General features: G+C 36.7%; 1 protein-coding gene across 3 annotated transcripts in view; it reads right to left on the reverse strand.

Annotated features, from left to right (window-relative positions):
- Nucleotides 1-25411, reverse strand: part of fut9.L (fucosyltransferase 9 (alpha (1,3) fucosyltransferase) L homeolog) — a 97843-nt gene that overhangs the window by 28476 nt on the left and 43956 nt on the right. For all 3 annotated transcript variants that reach the window (XM_041563015.1, XM_041563017.1, XM_041563016.1), the window contains exon 2: nt 1863-2005. The gene's annotated coding sequence lies outside the window, so the exon portion shown is untranslated. The remainder of the gene's footprint in view (nt 1-1862; nt 2006-25411) is intronic.

Genomic DNA, 25411 nt, shown 5'->3' on the forward strand with positions numbered 1-25411 from the left:
TCTTAATAATTGCCCACAAATCTTACTTCTAACAATTCACCATAATTTTTGCAAGCAGCATACCCCCACCTACCCCATTGTTTCCTATGGAATTTTGAAAAGCATATTTTGCAAATTGCAGGCTCTAATGTTCACCCATTGATAAATACGCATCTAAAAATCCTATAAGAATGAACAGAAAGTGGGCGAATTTTTCTGTGGTGAGTCCTAAAATTCACACTTTGATAAATCTGTCCATATCCAATTATTGTGTTAGTAACTATTAACTTCCACTTCCAGCTTTAAACATATTTATTGCCGGCCAAAATGAATTTTGAGAAAAGTAACATTAAATTACAGGAAACATAATGGGGCAGAATTACTATTTATTGAACTACAGAATTGAGAGCATTCCAAGCAGTATTTTGATCTATTAACACTTTCCTAGACTGGAGGTTTTGGATAAAAAAAATTAACACATCAAAGCCTCTAAGGTGTTTTTAAATGTGTCAGTATGGGGCAAATTTATCAAGGGGCAAATTTCGAATTGTAAAAGACCAACCAAAATTAAGTCAAAGTTTTTTTGGGTCGAATAGGTCAGTTTTCAAATTTGAATAGTTCGAATTGAAGGAATTGTGCATTCGATCGAATTCAATTCAAATTTTTCCCCAAAAAAACCTTTGATTTTTCAAAGTCCACCAATTGACTCCAAATAGGTTCCAGGAGGTCCCCATGGCTAAAACAGCAATTCGGCAGGTTTTAGATGGCGAATGGTCGAAGTTGAATTTTTAAAGAGACAGTACATGATAAATTTCGATATTCAAATTTTTTAATTTTTTTCAAATTGGAATCGAATTTGGACTATTCCCTAGTCGAAGTACACAAAAAATAGCTCGAAATTCAAATTTTTTTCATTCAAAAATTCACCTCGACCTTTGATCAATCTGCCCATATTTATCAAGGGTCAAATTTCGAATTGAAAAATCAGCTAAATTCTAATTCAAAAAGACCAACCAAAATTAAGTCAAAGTTTTTTTTTTGGTCGAATAGGTCCGATTTCGATCTAATAGGTCTGTATTCTGCCAAATTAGAATCGTACGACTTGAAGGAATAGTGCATTCGATCGAAATCGATATGAAGTTTTTCCCCAAAAAAACTTTCGATTATTCAAAGTCCACCAATTGACTCCAAATGGGTTCTAGGAGGTTCTCCATAGGCTAAAACAGCAATTCGGCAGGTTTTAGATAGCGAATGGTCGAAGTCATTCGATATTCGAATCTTCAAATTCAAATTGAATTTGGACTATTTCCTAGTAGAAATACACAAAAAAAAATTGCTTAAATTCTAATTGTTTTCATTCGAAAATTCACCTCGACCTTTGATAAATCTGCCCCTAAGTGTTCATTGTTTTTAATAGAAAAATTCCATTCTATGGACTATCGATTGTTAGTCCTAAGTGGCAGTGCTGAGTTTTAATAACCCACTGTATTGTAAAACTCCTGGAAATTAACACATACTAGGTTATTAACATGATGCAAGTTAATTCGAAGCTCTTTTTTGCACCATAACAATTTGTTAAAGTGCATCAAAAGTGCTTTATTTTTCTAAAGCTATCACAATTTTTTAATGAGTAACCATTCTTATGGCTCTGTAAAGTAAGTAGTTAAAAATAAATCAACCCTATAGTATTATAGGAACATTTCTTTAAACATTGTAGCCATTATTCTAAAAAAAAACACTGCACTGCTAATTTAAATAGACAATTTGTAATTATTATAATGAACTAGACCAATAATACAGAGGAACCATCCAATTTAAATTACAGATAAACGTGTGATTCTTGTTTTATTTTGCACATTTTTGTTCTTTTTTTTTCTTCCTACCTTGACTTTTTCTTTATTATTTTGTCTTGTGAAACAAATCAGCCAACATGAACTTCAAGCTGTTTGTGTGTCCAGACTCTAGAGTACAGCTGAGACTCCTCATTGTAAGTCTTCATCTTCATCATAGACTGGAGGAATGTGTTCTAAAAAAACAGACAGTAATCAATAAATCTTTGTTTTAACACCAACAGAAATCAGTGTAGAGTAGAAATCCTTAAACTGGATAAATAAAATATTTTTAATTAACAGAAATAAGATTTTTGAATATTCATTTGAACTTTGTTTTATTACCAGCATTTTAACAGCTCTGAGATAGCAAAGCTATTTTAACCAATGGCTAAAATTGTTGCAAGTATAGAAAAAATTAAAGCAACACAATAAGTATCAACTTGTGCCTCATAAATGCTTTCAGTGCCAATAGAAAGCTTACAAACAAATACTGGTGCTTTCATATCGCCAATACATCTCCCAGAAGTCATAATTCAGCCACAAATAGACAGAATAAGGTTTAGATCCATCAATCAGCCTAGAAAAAAAGTGTTTTTTAATACTATTCTACTACTACTGAAATATTGTGTTTCTATGGTCAAATATTTACACAAATGCAGTTTCAATACTCATCATCATCATCATCATCATCACTATCGTGGCTTCATTCTTTCTCTAACATAATTGGTATTTTCCCTTATACCTACAAAGGCCTAAATCCATATAAACCAACAACATATTGTATCACTCCTTGCTCCCTTGTCTAGCTCTGGTCAGGCCCATATTTGTGGCAAGGCCAAAAAGGGCTGGTCCTACTTTTAGGGGTTTTCCTGGTTCCTACAGGACACCAGCAGAGTTTGAACTTGAGCGAGTTGCAGGGGGAACAGATGAGTCAACCGGAACAGGAGAAAGCAAAATGTGCACGTGCGCTCATGTGTGGGGGAGGGGGTGCAAGAGGCAGCTGACCTAGGCGTACATCATTTGGAACTCCGGCACTGGCTCAGTTTTACCTCATTTTCACTTTTCTGCTCATTTACTGTTCCATTATAACACCACATTCAACCGCTTATATATTAACATCTTTGCTATCTTGTTTGTTTTATCATTCTGCCCCAGTTTGTTGTCTGCTTTAACTTTGCCTACAACCTTGCTTTACTATGGGGGGGGTTGTGGGTGCACACCTGAGGCCAATTTCAAAAAGTTTAAAGCCCTGTCTAAGTAATTCAAGTAAATATGCAAGTGCATATAATTTTGAAACAGGGTTTTTTTGTTACAAAGTTATGATCATAATATTGATAAGCCACCATACCACGTCAAGGTAAAACCCCACATGGTGGTCCCTAACTTATTTATCTTTAGTCATAGTAAAAAAAGGAATATTACCTCTCTGTGTAGTAACAATTCTTTATGTAAACATCTCCTGTGCTTTGGTTTCAAACTCTGTGCTAAATCCTCCCCCGCCAACTGCTGAGCGGCTTTTAAGAGGGAGAGACTGCCTTAACCAACGCCCATTTTAGAAAAGTAGAAGCAAGGTGTTGTAATTAAAAACAAAGTTGAGTGATATGTGCAGTTTCACAATAGTGTGTATACATGTGTTGTATTATACAACCTTGCTTTGCCATAGCTTTCTATTTTATACTGTTTTGCTTAAGTCTCCCAACTGATACATATTCATTGATGCCATTGTCAACTGCAGTGATCCCCAACCAGTAGCTCTTGAGCAACGTGTTGCTCTCCAACCCCTTGGATGTTACGCTCAGTGGCCTCAAAGCAGGAGTTATTTTTGAATTCCAGGCTTGGAGGCAAGTTTTGGTTGTATAAAAACCATGTGTTCTGCCAAACAGAGCCTCAATGTAGGTTGACAATCTACATACGGGCTACCAAAAGGTTGGGGATCCCTGACTCTAACGTCTAAGCTCCTGCTTTGAATGTTTTTTTATGGTCCGATTAAAGGTCCTTTATGTCCTCACCAGCATTATACCCAGTTAAAAACATCTTAGAATTGTTATTTCTTGAATTCACAAGTATATTCTGCCCATTCGATTTAAATTTGCTCCTGCGTTTTTCCTTAATACATATGTCTTTGTTTGTTATGGTACGCACAAAGAGATGCATGCAATTCTTCTTGGTTAAATTTCAGGGTGGGAATAGGCCGAATGAAAAGGCCCAAAAGAGCCACAAAAATAGAATATGGAACCTAGATGCCAATTGTACCAGGATGTTGTATATACAGTAGCATACTAACAGCTAACTCTCCTACAACTTTCCTGTTGTATTTAGTTATCTCTTTTTCAAATATCACACTTTATTCCTTTTAGATTTATTCGGTCTCTCCAATGCATAAAATTAGCTATGCTTTACTTAGGGGCCGATTCACTAAGGGTCGAATATCGAGGGTTAATTAACCCTCGATATTCGACTAGGAATTAAAATCCTTCGACTTCGAATATCGAAATCGAAGGATTTAGCGCAGATAGTTAATTCCTTCGATCGAACGGTTAAATCCTTCGAATCCAACGATCGAAGGAATATCCTTCGATCAAAAAAAGCTAGCCAAGCCTATGGGGACCTTCCCTGTGGTAGCTTTTAGATGGCGAACTAGGGGGTCAAAGTTTTTTTTAAAGAGACAGTACTTCGACTATCGAATGGTCGAATAGTCGTACGATTTTTACTTCGAATCCTTCGATTCGAAGTCGTAGTCGAAGGTCGAAGTAGCCCATTCGATGGTCGAAGTAGCCCAAAAAAAACTTCGAAATTCGAAGTTTTTTAACTTCTAATCCTTCACTCGAAGTTAGTGAATCGGCCCCCACGTTTTGTGTTGCATAATATTTTCCTCATTACATGTCTGTATACTCTTCCTTCTATCATTCTGTGCATTCCGCACATGTATGATCCTTATGTTTTCTTGATCATTAAGTTGAACATTTTTGCCAAATTTACTTACTCTTTAATCACTTTATTTTTTACTATACTGTCTATAGATTTCAGAGCTGCTACCGCTTTCAGAAAAATCTTATTTGCACTTCAACTCAGTGGCATCAGCTCAATGTTTTTTGTTTAATCTGGTTGCTTCTCTTTACTGTTACTCCTTTACCCTTTGAATGTAGCAAGACTATTGTTTCTACTTCTTAAATAGCTCACCTTCTACATTTATGAAATGGGTTCCATTCTTCCAAAATTGTACTCTGTATGTTATGTCTACTTGCTACCCAAAGAATTGATTTTTGTTATCCAAGCCCACTAATTAACAATTACGAATTACTTGCTCTATCACTCAAGCTTCAACTTCTGCTTCGTTTTCTAAAAGCCGATGAGTAGCAGGGTGGCTCAATAGGGAGCACTGCTACCTTGAAGAGCTGGAATTCTGATTTTGTTTCCAGACATGTCACTATTTTTGAGGAGATTGTATGTTCTCCCTGTGTCTGTGTGGGCTTCTTCCCACACTCCAAAAATATACAGGCAGGTTAATTGGTTCCTATTTGTGTGACAGCGGCATTAGAATGTAATCTCCGCTGGGGCAGTGAATGATTTATAATCTCTGCAAAGCACTGCAGAAATGTGTCAGCACTAAATAAATACAGGAAAGAAATAATTTCTCCTCATAAGAATAAATAAATGGACATTATTCAAAAGTCTCATTTTTCAAACCACCAATAGAAAAATCAGATGCAGTGGCGACAGAAAAAGCAAGATATTATTTGATATAACATTTATGCATACATTAGTTTGGAGGAAAAGATTTTCCTTTAAGAAAATAAAATAGGTTTTTAAAATGATGCCTTATACAAAGGTTCCTACATGCTTTACTCCTCAAGGAGCACTTGAAATTTCCCCATGCTGTGCAAGAACTGTAACCTTGAACAACCCATTACTGCTTGTGACTGATACATTACCAACAGATTGTAAAATCACTGAACGATTGATTCTTTACACGCACACTGTCAGCACTATGTAAAATTAAATTGTACAGTGTAACTTCCATACATACGACAAATATGACCAGCTGAGTAGAGCCAATAAATACAGAATCTTAGCAAAAGCGACATGAGAGACAGAATTTAAAATTTGCCCATTATAATAATATTAACACTATATAATATTAAGGTCTAAAGGAAGACTGAAACTTTGGAATAGTAAATATATCTACGTATATATGTTTTCTAATTTTATGTCATTTCAACAAGAAAGATATTTGACAATCCCTTTTCCCTAATGATGCTTTACATGGATAGGGTTAATGCAAAAGTTGTGTGGCTACAATCTTGCACTGTATGATGAAGCGAGTAAGAATACATTGTGCTGAACTTGCTAGAAATGGAAAGAGGCATATGTTTGTATTACACCATTGATCTGTATCCTCCTAAAGACTAATTGAGGGAATCAAAACAAAAGCCTTTTCTTTCATTCTCTGCAGTATGTGCATGTCTTTCCAAAGTTATCTTGAATTCCTGCACAGTGTTCATGGAATGTGGACAATTTTGACGTTTTTTAGCAATTGCAAATGAATTTAAAACAGGTATACTTTTAATAAAGTAGCTCTGCCTGGTGTGCTAAAATCTCTGCAGTCCTACATCAGGTATATCATTCATTAGTCTCACTCGATTTAGGGCTGCAGAGATTTCAGCGGCTGTCGAGGACTACTAGCACTGTAGCATTTCAGCTTACTTTGATCTATGCCTTGTCATTTTTCCATGGCAAAACATGGATTGGCAAGATCAAGGACATCCTCCAGGGAAGGGGTCGAAGGTGTACTGGATTAAAGGTGAAGGCAGGATGTGGATTGTCCATCTATTCTCAAGAATCCCATTGGTAACTTAAAGTATCTAAAGGCATCTGCTATTCACTTATGTAACATTATGATCTGCTAGTACAAACTTACATCTGGCTTCTGCTGTCCATATCACTAACTAAATTAAAATGCTGTACATACAGGTATGGAAATTATTATCCAGAATGCTTGGGGTTTTATAGATAATGGATCATTCCAAATTTGCATCTTCATACCTTATTTCTACTAGAATGCACTTTCTACTACTAGTTTCTAATTCAACAAAAGTAGGAATGGGGTTATATACATTGTTTTAAAGATGATGGCTACATTATGGGGAAGATTTATCAAAGTTCGAGGTGAATTTTCAAATGAAAAAAAATTGAATTTTGAGCTATTTTTTGTGTACTTCGACTAGGGAATGAATAGTCCAAATTCAATTTGAGTTTGAAAAAAATTAAAAAATTCGATTATCGAAATTTATCATGTACCGTCTCTTTAAAAATTTGACTTTGACCATTCGCCATCTTAAAACCTGCTGTTTTTCCATTTTAGCCTATAGGGTCCTCCTGTCACCTATTTGCAGTCAATTGGTGAACTTTGAAAAATTTAAGTTTTTTTTGGGAAATACTTCGAATCGAATTCTATCAAATGCGCTATTCCTTCGATTTGCCGAATACAGACCTGCTCGATCAAAAAACTTCGACTTTATTTTGGTTGGTTTTTTGAATCTGAATTTCAAAGTTTTTTCAATTTGAAATTTGACCCTTGATAAATATGTCCCTAATAGTTTTAACTGTGCATAGAAAGTGGAATTTTGTGTTTCAAAATAAAGGCTTTTCTATTTATTTTTTTGGTGGCGGATAGAATATCTTTTTGGGTTTGCAAAACTATATTAAAAAAAAATTAATAAATGCAAGGAAAATGCATTGAGCATATTGTTATTATATTTCCCATAAGTATACAAATTATCCCGACCTAGAAAAGCAAGCTTGAGACATAGTTGCTAGTGTGTTATTCTATTGTTACACAGAACGTTATGCCCCCTCTCCAGTACAAGCTAAGAATTGCAACTTGTTTTTGAAGTTGAATGCAGGATCAGTTTAATGTCATGCGATATTGAATAGAGACACATGCTCAAAAAATTCACTCACATTATCTCTATTGTTAACCTGCTTCATTATTTTCTCCGACACATCAGCACTCAGCAATTATTTTATAACCGAGAATGTCGCAAATAGAATTGTATACAATGGTTATAAAAGTCATGCAAGGTCAGTAATTCAGTAGGATTAACATCATCTACAGAAGCATAAAGGTAAATACCAGTCTTCATCTTACCGGGACCAGTATGAATCATGTGATGATTTTTTTTTATACTTTACATGTACTCTAAAAATACATTTAAGTTTTTATAGGGTCACTACGTATTTTAGGGGCAGATTTATCAAGGGTCAAATTGAAAATTCAAAGTAAAAAATTTGAATTTTAAGATATTTTTTGTGTACTTCGACTAGGGAATAGTCCAAATTCGATTCGAATTTGAAAAAAATTAAAAAAATTCAAATATCGAAATTTATCATGTACTGTCTATTTGAAAATTTGTCTTTGAGCATTCGCCATCTAAAACCTGCCGAATTGCTGTTTTAACCTATGGGGGAACCTCCAAGAACCTATTTAGAGTCAATTGGTGGACTTTGAAAAATCTGTTTTTTTTTTAAATACTTCAAATCAAATTCAATCGAATACATTCTCATTTCGATTCGAATTATCAAATATAGCCTATTCACCTGCAAAAATAACTTTGATTGTTTTAATACATTTCGGTTGGTGTTATTATTCGAATTTTGAAGTTGTGGGAGTTCAAAAAATATTTCTTAATTGTATGTGTCTATGGAAATATGGAAATAAATAATTATTATATTATAAAAAACATATTATATAAAAAAAGGAGCAATTGGTAGCACCCTCCATTGGATGTAATATGAAAAAAACTAATTTGTGGTGTTAAGGGTCAGAGGAAATATAGGTAACTTAAAAAAGAAAAGAAAAAGGGGCACATTTTAACTATTTTACGATTAAAGGTTAAGTTTAAACTACGTTCATACAGTGGGAACCTCTGACTAATATAGTGAGGGGGTGCAACTTTATGGGTCATACTTTTTATTTTATTTTTTGAGTTACCCTTATTAATTACGACCCTGATTCCTTTTACAAAGGTGACACAGGTAAAGCTTGCTGTTTAAGGGGCAGATTTATCAAAGGTCAAATTTATAAAAACTGTCACAAACTCCCATAAACTAGATTTTTTTTGAGTTAAAAACAACCAAAAAAATCAAAATTTAAAAAAAAATTCAATTCGAGTGAATGCGATCAACCCACAAACTCGAATTGAATTCGGATCAAATTGGATTCTATTTTTTTCTCTGAAAGAAACGTGATTTTCAGTATGCCCCCCAACAACTCCAAATTGATTCCAGGACATCCCCATAGGTTAAAACGAATTAGAATTTTTAAAGGGACAGTACATAATTCGATTTTGAAATTTTTTAAAAAACTTTAATTGAATTTTAACTATTCCCTAGTCAAATTAGCCCATGAGGGGCCTCCTACAATCAATTTGGAGTCTTTGGTGGAATTTTGAAAGTTAAAAAAAAAAATTTTGGTGAAAAAACTTGAATCAAATTCGATTCAAATTTGATTTAAATTTGCAGGTCCACCCTATTCACCCAAAGTTAAAAAATTCTAATTTTCTAATACATGTAATTTTTTTCAAATTCGGAGTATACCAGAGTTTATGGGAGTTTTTATAAACTCCCATAAACTCTAAATTCGCCCCTTGATAAATAAGTGTTGCTTATACAGTACATTTGTCAAGCAGACTATCCATGACCTTTGTTGCCACCACCAGGAGCTCTACTATTCTGTTTTATCCCAAGAATCCAGAAAGCCATTTGGACCAACAATCAATAAGGCATACCCTTAACTGAGATGTGGCACGGCAAATAGAGCTGTATATGGAACTCACCATCCTTCTAGGCCTTACTAAGTTGTACCATTGCAGGAAATGCATTTCCCAAATTAAGCAAAATTATCAAGCAAAACTTTGAATGTAATGTGAACCGTTAATACACCCAATAGTTTCTATCTGATCAAGTTATGCACTAAAGTGTTGAGTTTTTTTTTCAATACAGGAAACAGCCAACAATATACATAAAATAGCAAACATCTGTTGAATGCACGTAGATGAAGCACAAGTGTATAATAATTAAATATTTTATGCCAGGGATACGCAAAAGGTAGTTGTGATCTACTAGTAGAGCTTGATCTGCCCACTAGCAGAATACAGCCATATATGCTATTATTATCATATCATTGGACCACACATTGTGCAAAGAGCAATTAAAGGCAGCAAATGAGCTTTTTGCCACTTTGCACACTGTGTGACGATTGTGCAAATAGTCGCCAGCCCTCTATTCTTTGTTTTGGCATCAGTAAGGACAAGGTCGGGCTGTGCCTCCTGACACCGCACTCTTCAATAAACACTGGATTTTTCATGTGCCGAGAACAGTAATCCAGGGGGTGCAAGTGCTCTGTAAGTAAGCGCTATTGGGCTCGGTTTTACACCTGTGTCTCTGGGTATCATAAATGACCATTCTTGCTCTACAGACAGCTCCATTTATAACCCTTTTTTGATATTTCCTATTATTTAAACTATAATGAAAATGTTTTAGAAAATGGGTGACTGTCATTTAAAAGAGTTTTCGTCCAGTTATTTTACAATTTCTCGAGTAACACTTTAGGTGGTAGACAACAATGTCCTACATTAGATTAGAGTTGTGCTGCACCTATTACTACTTGTCACCTAGACATTTTTATCAGCCCATCTGGTAGAAATATACGAAATATAGCCATGTATTTTTATGTATTTTATTTGCATCGAAAAATATAACCCAACCTAATGTTGAAACAAGGTAAAATTGAACATATATAGGTTCTATAAAGTCTTGTAACATTACTATATTATTACATATTGCTTTGCAGAGTGCTTTTTTCACAAAATTTTGCATAGTTCCATAGAACAGTCCATCCATTGGAATATGTCCCACATTATAGGAACAATTTGCTTTCCTGAGGCTTAAAAACTGTGAAATAAATATATAGGAGTGCATGATTTTTTACCTAGGTAAGTTAAGATGTTAAAATTTAAGAGAACATATTCCAAAGAATTTCAAATAACATTAAAGTTAACCAATATTGCACTTTGCCCCATTTTTGCAAAACAATGGGGGAAATTTCCTAAATGACGACATTTCCCCTCAGAAGGCTTGCGCAACTTCATCAGACATTAATTTGCGGCGCATATGCTAATTCATCAAAAAGCAAAGTTATTTTTCGGCAGACGAACACTGGCAAAGTATTGCCAGAGAAATTTCTTCAATGCAAGCATTTCTAAGCGAACTTTCTCTAGCATTCATTTCTTCCTAGCGAAACTTCATTAACACACTTAGGCTTAGGTCAATTTAAATAGGGCAGGTACATATAGGTCATATATTTGTCTTTATTAGAGATGTTGGTGAAATTGCCACTTATTATTAAAAATGTTCATGGAAGCAAAATAAAGACAAAAGAGATCCTCCATTGTCCTGGACATGAGCCCACCTTAAAAAAAGTGGCATGGCCTTCAAATGGATAAAAAAATGAAAATATATATTTAACAGTCACAACTTTTTTTTTTTTGTAACTTATATTTTATTTCACAGCAAAGAAGAAAATACAAGGCAATAGCATGTTTGGTACAGTCATTACACGTGAAGCAGAAGGAACAATATGAGGTCTCAGTTACACATTCACGCCCATTGCTTATTCTCACAGTCCATACTACATACGCTAGTTAGTGTCTGTACCGATTAGCATTAAAACAGTTATAAAAAATAATACAATAAAAAAAAGAAAAGAGGAAAAAAAAACAGAAAGAGAACAGTCACAACTTTTAATCATAATTCCACCTTAAAATATGAAAAAATCGCCTGTCTTTTTTCGTCATACAGGATATGATGTCACTGACATAAGATTGTTGAGGATGTAGCTTCATTTTATCAGTTCGACAGGTATAACGTAGTGGAAATTTTGCATTTTGAGGCTTTGCGGAGTAACGATCATTCACTTGAGCAAAAGGGGGCAAAGAACTTTGTTAGCTCTGAGCTCATTTGCTAGCGAATTGTTTTCTAAGCCATTTAGTAAATTGGTGATGTCCCTGCGAAGTGTCGTTTTTGGCAAATTTTCACTAACGATGGGCACTTCTCTCTTTAGAAAATTTGCCCCTTTGATTCTGTACATATGGCCCTAATGCCCATAAATGACTCATAATTAATTTGCCTGTTATCAGATGACAACAAATCGATCATATAAATTTTATAGATAAAAATTCTCAAGCAGGAACCACATTCCCAATTTTCTTTTAAGCTACACAGATGGGGAAAAGGGTTTCAGTTTCTGCTATAGTGAAAATTCTCCAGACACTGGGAAGAAATATTCTATATTCCACACAGATGAGACAGCTACCTCAAGTATCATCACAATAAATAGTCTTTCTCTTATCTGTCTTGAGATATATCTGCTTGATAAAACTGTGTTAATAGAACACTCTTTATTTTTGTACTCATTCATCACCTGCTACACTTTCTTGGCAACACCCACTGCTTTTCTTTTCTCTGTCTGGGAATAGAATTGCACTTTCAATTTGAGCTAACACTTATGGAACATCAAGCACAGCAAAAAACATTCTCTATTTACAACAATTAAAAGGTTGCGAAACGTGGGTAGCAATACATCATTTATATAAAAGATCTGTTACTGGAAGAGCCCAAACCATTAAAAAATAGTTAGTAATTTATAAAATGCATTTATACTTGCTCTGCACAGATTTACTATTCATTCTACTACCTTGTGAACATGGATTTGCACTTTAACGTGAACCCAAGACATGAAGAAGAGGACTTCACATGCTGTGCTGGCACATACATCGTCTCTGCAGAAGGGAATTACTTTTCCGGAAATCTAATGGAGTCAGCAACTTCTAAACTATACTGCCCAAAGCATTTAAGGGCCAGTATGCAGCAACTAAAGTAGCAGACATTTTCCCAAGCCTACTAATTGCATTCAATAAGAATTAACCAGATATAAAGAACGAGTTATCCTTAAGGGTCAGTAACACCAAAAAAAGGAAAATACTTTATAAATACCTTATAGATTTATAGACCCGCAATATCATACAATTAAGTGTCCCCATGACTCATTTATAGACTAATCCATCATTATGGAAATCTGCTGTCTCTTGTAGACAGCAGTGGGATTTAATTGTTAAAGCTGTCAGATATGTTTTGCACATAATATAACATGAAACATGCGAGAGAACCCATACTATAGCCAATAAGAGACACAATTTACAAGAGTTTGGTATTTATTTTATCTGCTGCATTAAAGTAAAACCATACAAAATACTCTCTTTACTAGTAGAATAAGTTAAACACCCCTAATGACCAGGCACATCCCTTACAAAATATTGCTAGTAAGCAATAACCATTTCATGTTCTGTAGTCATTATTGATTTTTAGTGTTTTGGCAGTACAGAGGCATTTGAATTGCTTCAATAGTCAGACAACTTGAGCAATGCAATAAAAGCTTGACTGCACTTTGCCCAAATAAAAATGAATGCTTTGTGGCCTTCACACAGTCCTAGATACTGAATGCTAAAACCAAAATGCTTACAGCGCTGCCTCATCCTAATTGGATAAATCTTCTAAGACTACAAAGTGAATCTCTGGATTTGGACAGGGATTTTAAGCCTGTCTTAAAGTGTGCCCAACAGCCGTGTAGTCTCATGGCAGACTTCTTAGATCATTAATCCCTCCAGTCAGTGGTGTTCTAAAGCATTGAAATTCCGTATTTCTCAGGCTTTGGAAATATTCCAAATGGCAAATATAAAAAGTGCTATTATGACACATTCTGTGGAACTGATTGCTTAACCTCTAAAATTAAAATGTGCAAAGATCCTGGACTCTGAATAAGCAATTAAAAAACATTTAAGCCATAGCAAATGTAAAGGCCTAAAATACTAAAAATTTAGTTTACTGAGTGAGAGTTGATTGTGTGAACCCACTGCATCACTACATAATCTAAGGGCTACGGTGTAGATAATGATCTGTTTTTTTCACGCAACTTCTCCTAAAAATAATATTATTGCATGTACATAAGTGATGCTGCAGTAAATTGCTTTGAATGGAAATCATTTGGGCACTTCAAGAGCTTGAGGGCACTATTATTTGTATCTTTTCTTGACTGATAAGTTAAAGAAATACTTTGCTTTGGAATACAGTGCTACAGTATATTAAAGGTTACACAAAAATGTATGAAAAATAAACAAAAGTATACACTGACATATAAAAAAACACAAATGGGTTTGTCTGAGATGTGAAGTGGGACATCCTACTAGGTATTACCTTGTTAGTCCTTATTTGTGACCGTAACTGCTTGAGCTGTATTAAAAGGGGCATAGATTCACATAGTTACATAGTTAAATTGGGTTGAAAAAAGACAAAGTCCATAAAGTCCAGCCCCTCCAAATGAAAACTCAGCATCCATACACACACCCCTCTCTACTTTCACACATATTATATATACTCATACCTATAGAGTTTAGTATCACAATAGCCTTTGATACTCTGTCTGTCCAAAAAATCATCCAAGCCATTCTTAAAAGCATTAACTGAATCAGCCATCACAACATCACCCGGCAGTGCATTCCACAACCTCACTGTCCTGACTGTGAAGAACCCTCTACGTTGCTTCAAATGAAAGTTCTTTTCTTCTAGTCTAAAGGGGTGGCCTCTGGTACGGTGATCCACTTTATGGGTAAAAAGTTTCCCAGCTATTTGTCTATAATGTCCTCTAATGTACTTGTAAAGTGTAATCATGTCCCCTCGCAAGCGCCTTTTTTCCAGAGAAAACAACCACAATCTTGACAGTCTACCCTCATAATTTAAGTCTTCCATCCCTCCAACCAATTTAGTTGCACTTCTCTGCACTCTCTCCAGCTCATTTATATCCCTCTTAAGGACTGGAGTCCAAAACTGCACTGCATACTCCAGATGAGGCCTCACCAGGGACCTATAAAGAGGCATAATTATGTTTTCATCCCTTGAGTTAATGCCCTTTTTTATGCAAGACAGAACTTTATTTGCTTTAGTAGCCACAGAATGACACTGCCAAGAATTCTACAAAAACCCCTAGATCCTTCTCATTTAAGGAAACTCCCAACACACTGCCATTTAGTGTATAACTTGCATTTATATTATTTTTGCCAAAGTGCATTTATCAACACTGAACCTCATTTTCCAGTTTGCTGCCCAGTTTTCCAGTTTAGACAAATCACTCTGCAAAGTGGCAGCATCCTGCATGGAACCTATAGTTCTGCACAATTTAGTATCATCTGCAAAAATAGAAACAGTACTTTCAATGCCCACCTCCAGGTCATTAATAAACAAGTTGAAAAGCAAGGGACCTAGTACAGAGCCCTGCGGTACTCCACTAACAACACTGGTCCAATTAGATAATGTTCCATTTACCACCACTCTTTGTAGTCTATCTTTTAGCCAGTTCTCTATCCAGGTACAAATACTGTGTTCCAGGCCAACATTTCACGGCAGGAAGGGGTTATTCTTCCACTGCACAGATCACTTGTAAGGCCCCATCTAGAATATGCCGTACAGTTTTGGTCTCCATCACCCAAAACAGGACATTATTGAATTACAGAGTGTATAGAGAAGGGCAACTAAGCTGGTAAAAGGTATGGAAAATCTATGAGGAAAGACTGGCCAAATTGTGGATGTTCACACTGGAGAAGAGGAGCTTAAGGGGTGATCTGATAACTATGTATAAGGTGATATGATAACTATGTATAAGGGGATCATATAATAATCTCTCTAATGCTTTATTTACCAGTAGGTCTTTCTGGCTGATTCTGATTAGAAAAAAAGAGGTTCCCCCAAAATATTGGGAAGGGTTTTTTTTTTACAGTGAGAGATGGGAAAGTGTGGAATTCTCTCCCTGAATCAGTTGTACAGGCTGATACATTAGATAGCTTTAAGAAGGGGTTAGATGGCTTTTTAGCAAGTGAGGGAATACAGGGTTATGGAAGATAGCTAATAGTACAAGCTGATCTCCCACAGACTCTGTAAAAATCAAATAATTCTAAATTTTCTCTCTAATAATAAAACAGTACCTTGTACTTGATCCCAACTAAGATATAATTAAGCCTTAAAGGAGGCAAAACAATCCTATGTTTAAATGTTTTTTTAACAAAATTCAGGTATGGCGATCCAAATTACAGAAAGATCCCTTATCTGGAAAGCTAGAGGTCCCAAGCATTCTGAATAACAGGTCCTATACCTATACTAGTGGTTAGTTTCTTTGTATTCCCCCTACCACCCCTTGGAGTCTGGGAAATGAACCTGGTATAACTGACCACCTCCCAATCCCACCTGCTGCCTGTATCTCAGGTTTACAGAGTTATTATAAAGGGGGGCTAACTGAGAAGTGCAATTTGATCATTGGTCCTCCCACAGAACAGGGTATCCAGTGTAAACTAATCGTCTGTTTAATTTCACACATAAATATTTTAATAAAAGAAATGAGCATGAAAAAAGACAAATTGGCTTATATTTACATACAACTTGACAATTTACACATAAGTTACAGTTTTCTTGCTTCAGAAAAACTACTGTAGTTTATATAAACAAGCTGCTGTGTAGCCACGGGGGCAGCCATTCAATCACAAAATATACAGCAGTTAACAGATCTAAAGATTCCCATTGTATACTACAGAGCTTATCTGTTATCTGCTGTGTATCCTGTGTATTTTCTCCTTTCTTTGAATGGCTGCCCCCATGGCTACACAGCAGAGTTTCTGAAGCAAACACAACTGTTGTATCAGTGCAGCACAACAGTACATTATATTTTCATTGCTTCAAAACTCTTTATTTTTTGGTGTTATAGTTCCTTATGCTTCAACATTATACTATAGCACCCCATATCCACAAACCTTGAAAATCATTCCTCTCGAATACAGATTATTCCTAAGATTAAAGCAAAAAACTGCATGGATTTATGGATGAACATCTTAAAGTCTATAGTGTAAGTCCTTTCATTCTTGAGAATTTATTTGCTTCCATAAAGATTTTCATATAGAGATATTAATTGCTTAAGTATCAGAAGAGCAGGTTGAAATGAAAAAGGAATGAACAATTAAACCTGACACAATGGTAATTTAACCACACAAACGTGTACTAACGATCGGCAGTTCTTATATCTGCATTTTGAAAAAGTCCCTTTCAAACACCCTACTGTTCTTATTCATGTAATGATCATTTTTATTCAGAGAGAAGAAATTGAATGTGATTTTATTGCAGAGGCAAGGATTATTGTATTAAATTCTAAATGCACTATAAATTAATGACACCCTATAATGATAGCCTCAAGCACATGTATCTGTGATATACAGTACCTGTCCCTGCCACTTTGATAAATGTCTCTCCAACATTCTGAAGCTCCATCCAAAAGTATTGATTTGTTAGGTAAAAGAAAACATTAAACAAAAGTAAATTGAAAGTACAAGATATGTAAAATATATGACAGCGTGTTTGGAAAACACCACTGTCTTGCAGGAAAGTACATGGAAAAGAGTACATTTAAACTGCAAGATAGGTGTTGCAAAGGGATACTCAGCTCAGGTAGGGTTAATATTCCCTCCCTCTCTTAAGTGGCAGCTGAGAGAGGATCTAGCTGGCAATGTAAAAGGGCTGTGTGAGCATAACTCAGGGCTCTCCAGGGAAGTGAGGGGCTGTGAGAGACAGAGCTGGGCAGAAGGAGCTTTGCTGCCAGCAGAGAGTTCCAGAGCTTGGAGCCTAAATCCCTTGTGGGGAAAGAAAGAGAAAAGGACTGGCAGAGGCTAGTGAGTCTGAGTCCCAGGAGGATAAGCCAGCAGGGCTGAGTGTGAAGCCCAAATACTTCAAAGTGCAAAAGGGTGAGAGTTTCCCTTGATGGTGAGCGACCAGAGGGGAGAATACCCTGAATGTATAATATAATGGACTAATTAAATGAACTAAAACCCTGTGTGAGCTCATTGTTTGATTCTGTACCAAGTGGTAGCCCCTATGTGGAACTGCAGCCTACAGGAGACTCTGTTTGGCAGTACACATAGTTTCTATGCAACCAATAGTGATGGGCAAATTTGGGGCGTTTTGCTTTGCAGAAAAATTAGTGAATTTCCTGCGAAATTTGCAAAACGGCGAAAAATTTGTGAAACGACACCGGCGTCCATTTTTTCCTGACGCTGGAAAATTTTCACAGCGTTTTCGCAAGTTTATTCACCGGTGGCGAATCGTGGCAATTCCCCGCAAATTCGCGCCTTGTGAATAAATTCGCCCATCACTAGCAACCAAAGCTTGCCAAGCCTGGAATTAAAAAAAAAAGCACCTGCTTTGAGGCCACTGGGAGCAACATCCAATGGGCTGGTGGGTAACATGTTGCTTGTGAGCCACTGGTTGGGGATCTCTGGTGTAGAGGATGCTTAGCCCAAATGTAATGGCTAAAATACCAAACATATGCTGCCACACTTCTCCAGTTTCTCCACCAGTGCTGTTTTCTCCCATTGTTTATCTTTCTATGAACTAAATGACTTTGAAAACCAAAGTATGAATTTAATGGACCATTTTTGATTGAAAGAATTTTTTATTTTGACAGAATATTTATTTTTATCAAGGTGCCTATGTGTTTTAATACAAAATAAGTAAAAGGAAGACTGTACATACATTACTTTAAGACATGTACTAGTGTAAAGAAAATACTTTTCAGATGTTCTACAATGTCTGTTGGCTGAAAACGGCAGTGAGTATTCTTCTCACTGCTCACTGCAATATGATCAATTATTTAATTATATCCAATAAAAAAAAAAAAATATAAATGTAAGTATTTGTTATAGTCAGCTGATTAAATTCTTTCTGATTTTGTAGCAGTGAGGTGAAATCTAGAACCTTGTCACTGCTTTAAATTTGCACAAACATCAACTTTTACAGAGAGAAATGACAGACCATTTATCTTCATGACCCGAAGGTTTTGGGAGTCTGAGCAAGAAGACCTTATAACTACTCTCAAGGTTATACCATTGTAATGTATGTTTTAATTAATATCTTTAGTTCTAATTTAGATTTATTCCATGTTTGAATCTTTAAAGCTTTTGTGAAGTTTCTAGTGCCAGTAAATAGGACAGCAGCACAGGAGTTTACTTAACTAAAACAAACTCATTTAATACTGGGGACTAGCATACTATAAAACATTTTTATGAGGTTAAACCTATATAAGTATCAGATATTTAACAAAGGTTGAATAACCACTCTAGTAGAAGGATATTAGGATCTTAAGATCTACAGGCAGGGTCGGACTGGGCCGGCGGGACACCAGGAAAAAAACCCGGTGGGCCCCAGTTCTTGTGGGCCTGTCGTCCCAGACCTGCTCTCCTCAGCCTACACTCCGGCACTCCTTTGTGACCTCCCCACGCTAGAAGCGCAGGAAAAAGGTATGCGCTGGTGGGGGGGAGTAAGTGGGACAGAGGGGGATTTTAGGCTTGAGCAGGGGGCCTCTGGAGGTGGCGAGAACTCTGAACCACAGGGCGGAAAGTGTAACAATTGATACAGAGTCCAAAGGCAAGGAACACAAAACATCTCAGAGCATTGAAAGCTTATGGCTACCCAGACTAGGCTTTTGTCAAAACAGCAACTAAGCCTAACAAGAAAACAAAAATAAATAACCTTCCTGAAATGCAGAGTAGGTGCAATACAATAATTCTTTATGTAGCTGAGTATCAAAAAGAAAGATTATTCACAAACACCCCATCAAGCTACACCCAAAGGATCCAACACCAAAATAAATACAAAGCAACGTGGTATAGTTTAGTGCAGAGAGGAGTGCCGAGATTTATACATTGGGGAGACGAAGCAACTGCTCACCAAGTGAAATGCTCAGCAGGGCAAGACTCAGCTGTCTTCCTACACCTAAAGGAGAAGTTCCCGTTATGGACAAACAAGTCCACTGGTTAGAACGAGGCATAAAATAAGCTATTCATTTTAAGGTAGACCATCCCTAAACAGGAGGAGAAGGCCTTCAACTATGCTGTTCTATCATCTTTACCCTGGCGGTTTCACAAAAATTTAGACTTCCGTTCATACAAATCTTACAAGTAACATCTGCCTCTTTGAGTTGCATGACACCTTGTTAATTCTATCGCAGTAACTACACAGCATTCACAACCTCTATGATTTTCAGTTGTTACCTCTCTGGATAGTTACACTGCACCATTGCGATCGGATTATTGGAAGAGTTTCTATGCCTAGGACTTCCCGTACCAGTCAGTTGAACTGAAGAAGCTACTTGGATGAGTAGTGAAATGTCTTCTAAGTTTTTCAGCAAGTCCAGTTGCTCTACATTTACTTCTACTAGATATATCATGACCTGAATAAATGAATATCTTCATAGATGCCACTCTAGATGTATGTGTGTATATATGTGCACTGGGGTTCATTTGGAAGGGTTATACATGAAGGACCTTTGGGGTAAATTTTCTAAGGGCCAAAATTTGTCAGCCTCAGCTTCGCAGCTTCGCAGCTTCGCAGCTTCGCAGCCATCGTAACACTTTGCCACAATTCACTCAGACAGCGCTAATTTACTAAAATGCAAAGTTGCGTCCAGAGTGCTGATTGCTGGCGAATTCTCGCTACCGTTACTTTGGCAATCAAAGCGAAAGTGTGCTAGCGTTCAATTATGCCTAACACAACTTCGTTCTTCGATCAGGCTAATTTGCATATGGCGGGAAATTTAAAGTTGAATATGTTGCAGCAAATACATTACATTACACAAGTCCAGGGAACCTTATTAAAGAAAATAGAGTTGTTATAATGCTCTACACATGAGCCCAGTGTATAGTTTATGTTCTATATGTTAGAAAATGTATGGGGGAACCCGGTTACCCAAGGTAAGGACTTTTGCAGCCTATCACTCTGAAAAAAGGAAAAGATGCCAGCATTTTTTGGGACTTATAATAATTAATTAACAGAAGATTGAGGAAGATCTAGCTACGTTAACACTTTGCCTGGTCTGAGCTGAGCTGGCGAAGGCAAGTCTGGCGAAAGAGTAACGTTCAGTAAAATCCGCATCTTAGTGAATTTGTGGAGTAAGGGTGCGAATGACCTCTATCAACTGTCTCTTTCACTAGGCAAGTTACGCCTGCGCCTGTTAGTAAATCGGCAAAGTTTTACCATCGTAAGTCACTTCAACCTTTAGCTAATCTGTCCCTTTGACTTTTATCAACCCAAAATAACTATATAACTTTGTACCATTAGTTGCAACATGTTTATTTTTTTAAATAAAGGTTTGCAAACAAACTTTTGTACTCTTTTGTGTTATATAAAGTGAAAACATGAATATTAATCACATTAAGTTCCATCTGCCACATTTAGAACACATTTGACACATGGGGAAACAAATCATACAAATATAAAAATCACATACATCATTAAATAAATGTCTAAATATATTCATTCTTTACTGTTATATCGGGTGTTAAAAAAACATTTGGATAACAAATTGCATGCTTAAAAATGTCATTCATATACTTAATCACCTCTATGGGCTATTCACATGTCATCAGAATTAAGAATCTGTATTTAACATCTGTACATCACTTATTTCTAGATTCTTTAAGATTTATTATACCCCAAAGCTGCAAAAAGTCTGAATCATGTAACTAAATATATATATAATTAAAACATAACTAAATTTCCTGGTGATTTGGTAATAGTGGCTTTGGAGAGTATAATAGTATCAGCCAAGCAATGGAATGAGTGAAGCAGTATTGGTGCGATACAATACAAGTTCAGACTTAGGACTTCCAGGTATGACGCCACCCTGGATACTGATGCGGACGCAAGCATGCACATTGAAGTGCAATAGATGCCCCAAATAGCCTATTTAAACCAAGTAAAGACGCAAGCCCGGTATTTATGCCCCTGATGGAGCTGGCAGCCGGGCAGCATAGGTGGATGGTGGTGTGGCTAGCTCCCATCTGCTCCAAAGGTTGATAGGAAGAATTGGCACATTGAAATGAATGGAATGGTGGGGGGGGGCTGTAAACACACAGGAGGTAATTTATAAAGTTTGCGCAGCGCATATTTATTCACATATGGTTGTACTGCACATGCTTTTTTGCAAATATTTTCTCCACCACTAAAGTTGTGGCATAATTCAAACGCCATTCACGATTTTTGACATATTTAATGAGCTCTTATAGACATTTGAATTGCGGGAAAAAATTTGCAATTCTGTTTCTCTTATTCAGCTTTATAAATGTAACCATGCACAGGGCAACAGGCCCGGATTTGTGGAAAGGCCACCTAGGCCTGGGCCTAGGGCAGCAGGATTTGAGGAGGAGGCATGCTGCCCAACCACACCCACATTGGGTCAGAAACACTGGGTGAATGCAGGAGATATAATCGTTTTTTAAATTTCCTATACGCCAATCCCCATTGCTCTGGTCCTGAATAAAGGGAGAGGACAGGGGTGACGCATGTCAGTGGGCCTAAGGGTACCCGATATGTAAATCCGGCCCTGCAGGGCAAATATATTCATTGTTCGAACCAATCTGCCCTGCGCAAAGTTTATAAATGAGCCCCACAGAGAGACTGGACATGTGATTTAAATTGGTGACTAGCAGGGTTGCTGTCAGAAATCACGGGGGGCCCGTACAGCAAAATTTTCTGGGCCCTCTGGTCTCCATCCACTCAAGACCCCGCCCACACAACAGTAAATGTCCACACAGACTCCAGCGTTAAAAATGGTAAACCCTCTCACTCACAAGTTATAAAAAAAATTGGTGGTCAGGGCCTCCACTTAAGTTAAATTGCGTCAGGGCCCCCAATAGAATGTTTTAAAACAACATTGGTGGCCAGGGTTCGATAAAATAAAAAAAAAACATTGGTGTTCAGTGGAATTTACGTTAGGTTCTTCTTCAGCTCCTTTCGTGGCTTCAGGACTTCAACTCTGGGCTTTTCGTGGCTTTGGGTCTTCGGCGCGGCTTTAGGTCTTTGGTACTTTGGTGGGGCATGAACTTCGCTGCTGTTAAGAGGAGGCTGGCTGATTTGAAAAGTGCAACACAGCCAGGCTCCCCTTCAGGCCCGGGCTCGGTACAGCTGTACCCCCCGGTGCCCCCCTGATAGCGGGCCTGGCCACAATGTTAGTTATCATCCATTAAATATGCCTTTAAAAGAGTAACAAAATATTTTATAATTTGCTGCTTTTGGTGTGTTATATATAGGAGAAGCAGACAATACTAAAGCAGTTTTGTGTGGGATCTGTGATCCAGAAGTCATGAATACCCTTTGCTCTAGAGTCCTATTTAAACAAGCAATAATAAAACAGTACTATATATCTGATTGTAACTAAGAACCACAAATACATATTAGTAGAGACCCAGTTTACAAAAAAATCCCCAATCATTCCAGGTAACAGTTCCCATACATGAACATGATCTACACTAATAGCAAGAATACAAACCCAGGCTTCCATTAAGTACAGCCAACCATTACATAAAATAAATTGTTTATAAACCGCCCACAAACCACATTGCTTCGGGATTTGTAGTTCCTTCTTGTCAACCAAGCAAGTAAGTAATACGAGACTACATTTCCCAGCAAGATGCAGGCCCTGCCTTTGCTCTTTCGTATAAATGTAGGAGCTAGTAATAAGCGAGATTTTGCTGCGGCAAATAGCTAATCATTGATGCGTGGTTATCAGCCAATCGTAAGCACGAACAAAAGATATGTGGGCAGAGATGAAAATATAGTAATGTAGAGCGACCAATAGGAAAGGTGGGTGCCGGCATGGCTTCGGTTCTCCGGCGGCTCATGAACTTCGGCGATGTTAAGGGGGGCCCAGCTAATTAAAAAACCGGGCCTGGTACAGCTGTAACCCCTGTGCCCCCCTGATAGCGGCCCTGGTGACTAGATTCAGCAGCCGTAGCTCATAACCGACATCTACCTGATGCAGTTTTTAGTTGTTGTTTTTAGGGCAATGTCCTGCATTACATAGAAGTTTGATATGCAGTGAGTATGTTTATTCACTAGGGGGCAGATTTATCAAGGGTCAAATTAAAAAATTTGAAATTTTAAATTCAAATTTCGAGTTTGTTATAGTGTAATATGACTAGGGAATAGTGCAAATTCAATTAAAATTCAAATTCGACTATTTGCCATGTTTTAGCCTATGGCTGACCTCCTACAATCAATTTGGAGTCGTTCGGTGGACTTTTTTTTTGGTGAAAAACCTTGAATCAAATTCAATTTGAGTTTGCTGGTCAATACAATTCACCCGGATTTAAAAAAGTTTGAATTTTTTAATAAATTTAGATGTCGTTTTTTTTCAGAATTTCGGGTTTATGGGAGTTTTGAGAAATTCCTGTACACTCTAAATTGGACCCTTGATAAATATGCCCCCAGGTTTTGTTTAGTGCAGCAGTCGGTTTGACTTTTTAATTGTATTATGAAATAAAAGTTAGGTCTTAAACCAGCCAAGGAAGTTTGTAACAATTGAACTTACTGTCCAAACTGCTTAGAGTAAAAAGAAGGCTAGAGTTGTAACATTGCCTTGTCATTCTTTTACTTTATTTATTTGCTTATATATATTAATACAAACCTGCAGACAGATCATGTTTTCCTTACTCAAGAGCTCCATGCCCAGCAATTGGAAGAAAGCTAAGGAAACAGATTTTCTCCTCTGTATAAACTAGAAGTGAAGTAGAATTTATTTGGACAAAAATGTTAACTTCAAGGACATATGTCTTTTTTCAACCTCAGCTGCTATGTAACTATGTAAGGAACCTTAACAACGTTAGAAGATGCTCATGGAAAAACAAATGAAAGAATATTACATTGATTATAATAAAATGTAAACCTAATCACAAAATTGTATTGATGCTTATCTAAGCTTGTACAAATCTACACCGCAATCTCATAAGAGACACTGGTTGTTGTATTGATATACATAAACCCATTGTCATTCCCTAGAAACATAGCATACCAATGATTTATGCCGCTCACGGTTGTTTATCACTATCACTGTTTGTTCTGTTCGCAATGAGCCGAGTTTAATTCAGAGTTCAGGTCAGAGACTACCAGAATGTCACCGATGACTTACAACTAGAGAGTTTGCACAAATATATCTTTGACAAAATGAGTTCATGCTATAGATGTTTGGCAGCTGATTAAAATGCTAGTTTTGCCCAGAGGTCTATGACATAGATTCATTTGATACAACAGCTGGTTGCTTTCAATACCACATTTCACTTGCTTTGGCTGCCAGGTCATTTTCCATAGGCAGCAATAGGACAGCACCCAACTTATTATTACAGGTATGGGACCTGTTATCCAGAATGCTCAGGACCTGGGCTTTTCTGGATAAGGGATCATTCTATAATTTATATCGCCCTACATTTAGGGGCAGATTTATCAAAGTTCGAGGTGAATTTTCAAATTCAAAAAATTTGAATTTCGAGCTATTTATTGTGTACTTCGACTAGGGAATAGTCCAAATTCAATTAGATTTTGAAAAAAAAATAATTTTTGAAAATCAAAATTTATCATGTACTGTCTTCAAACATTCGCCATCTAAAACCTGCAAAATTGCTGTT

Source organism: Xenopus laevis, chromosome 5L (assembly GCF_017654675.1).
Source record: "Xenopus laevis strain J_2021 chromosome 5L, Xenopus_laevis_v10.1, whole genome shotgun sequence".
NCBI classification, from domain to species: Eukaryota; Metazoa; Chordata; class Amphibia; order Anura; family Pipidae; genus Xenopus; species Xenopus laevis.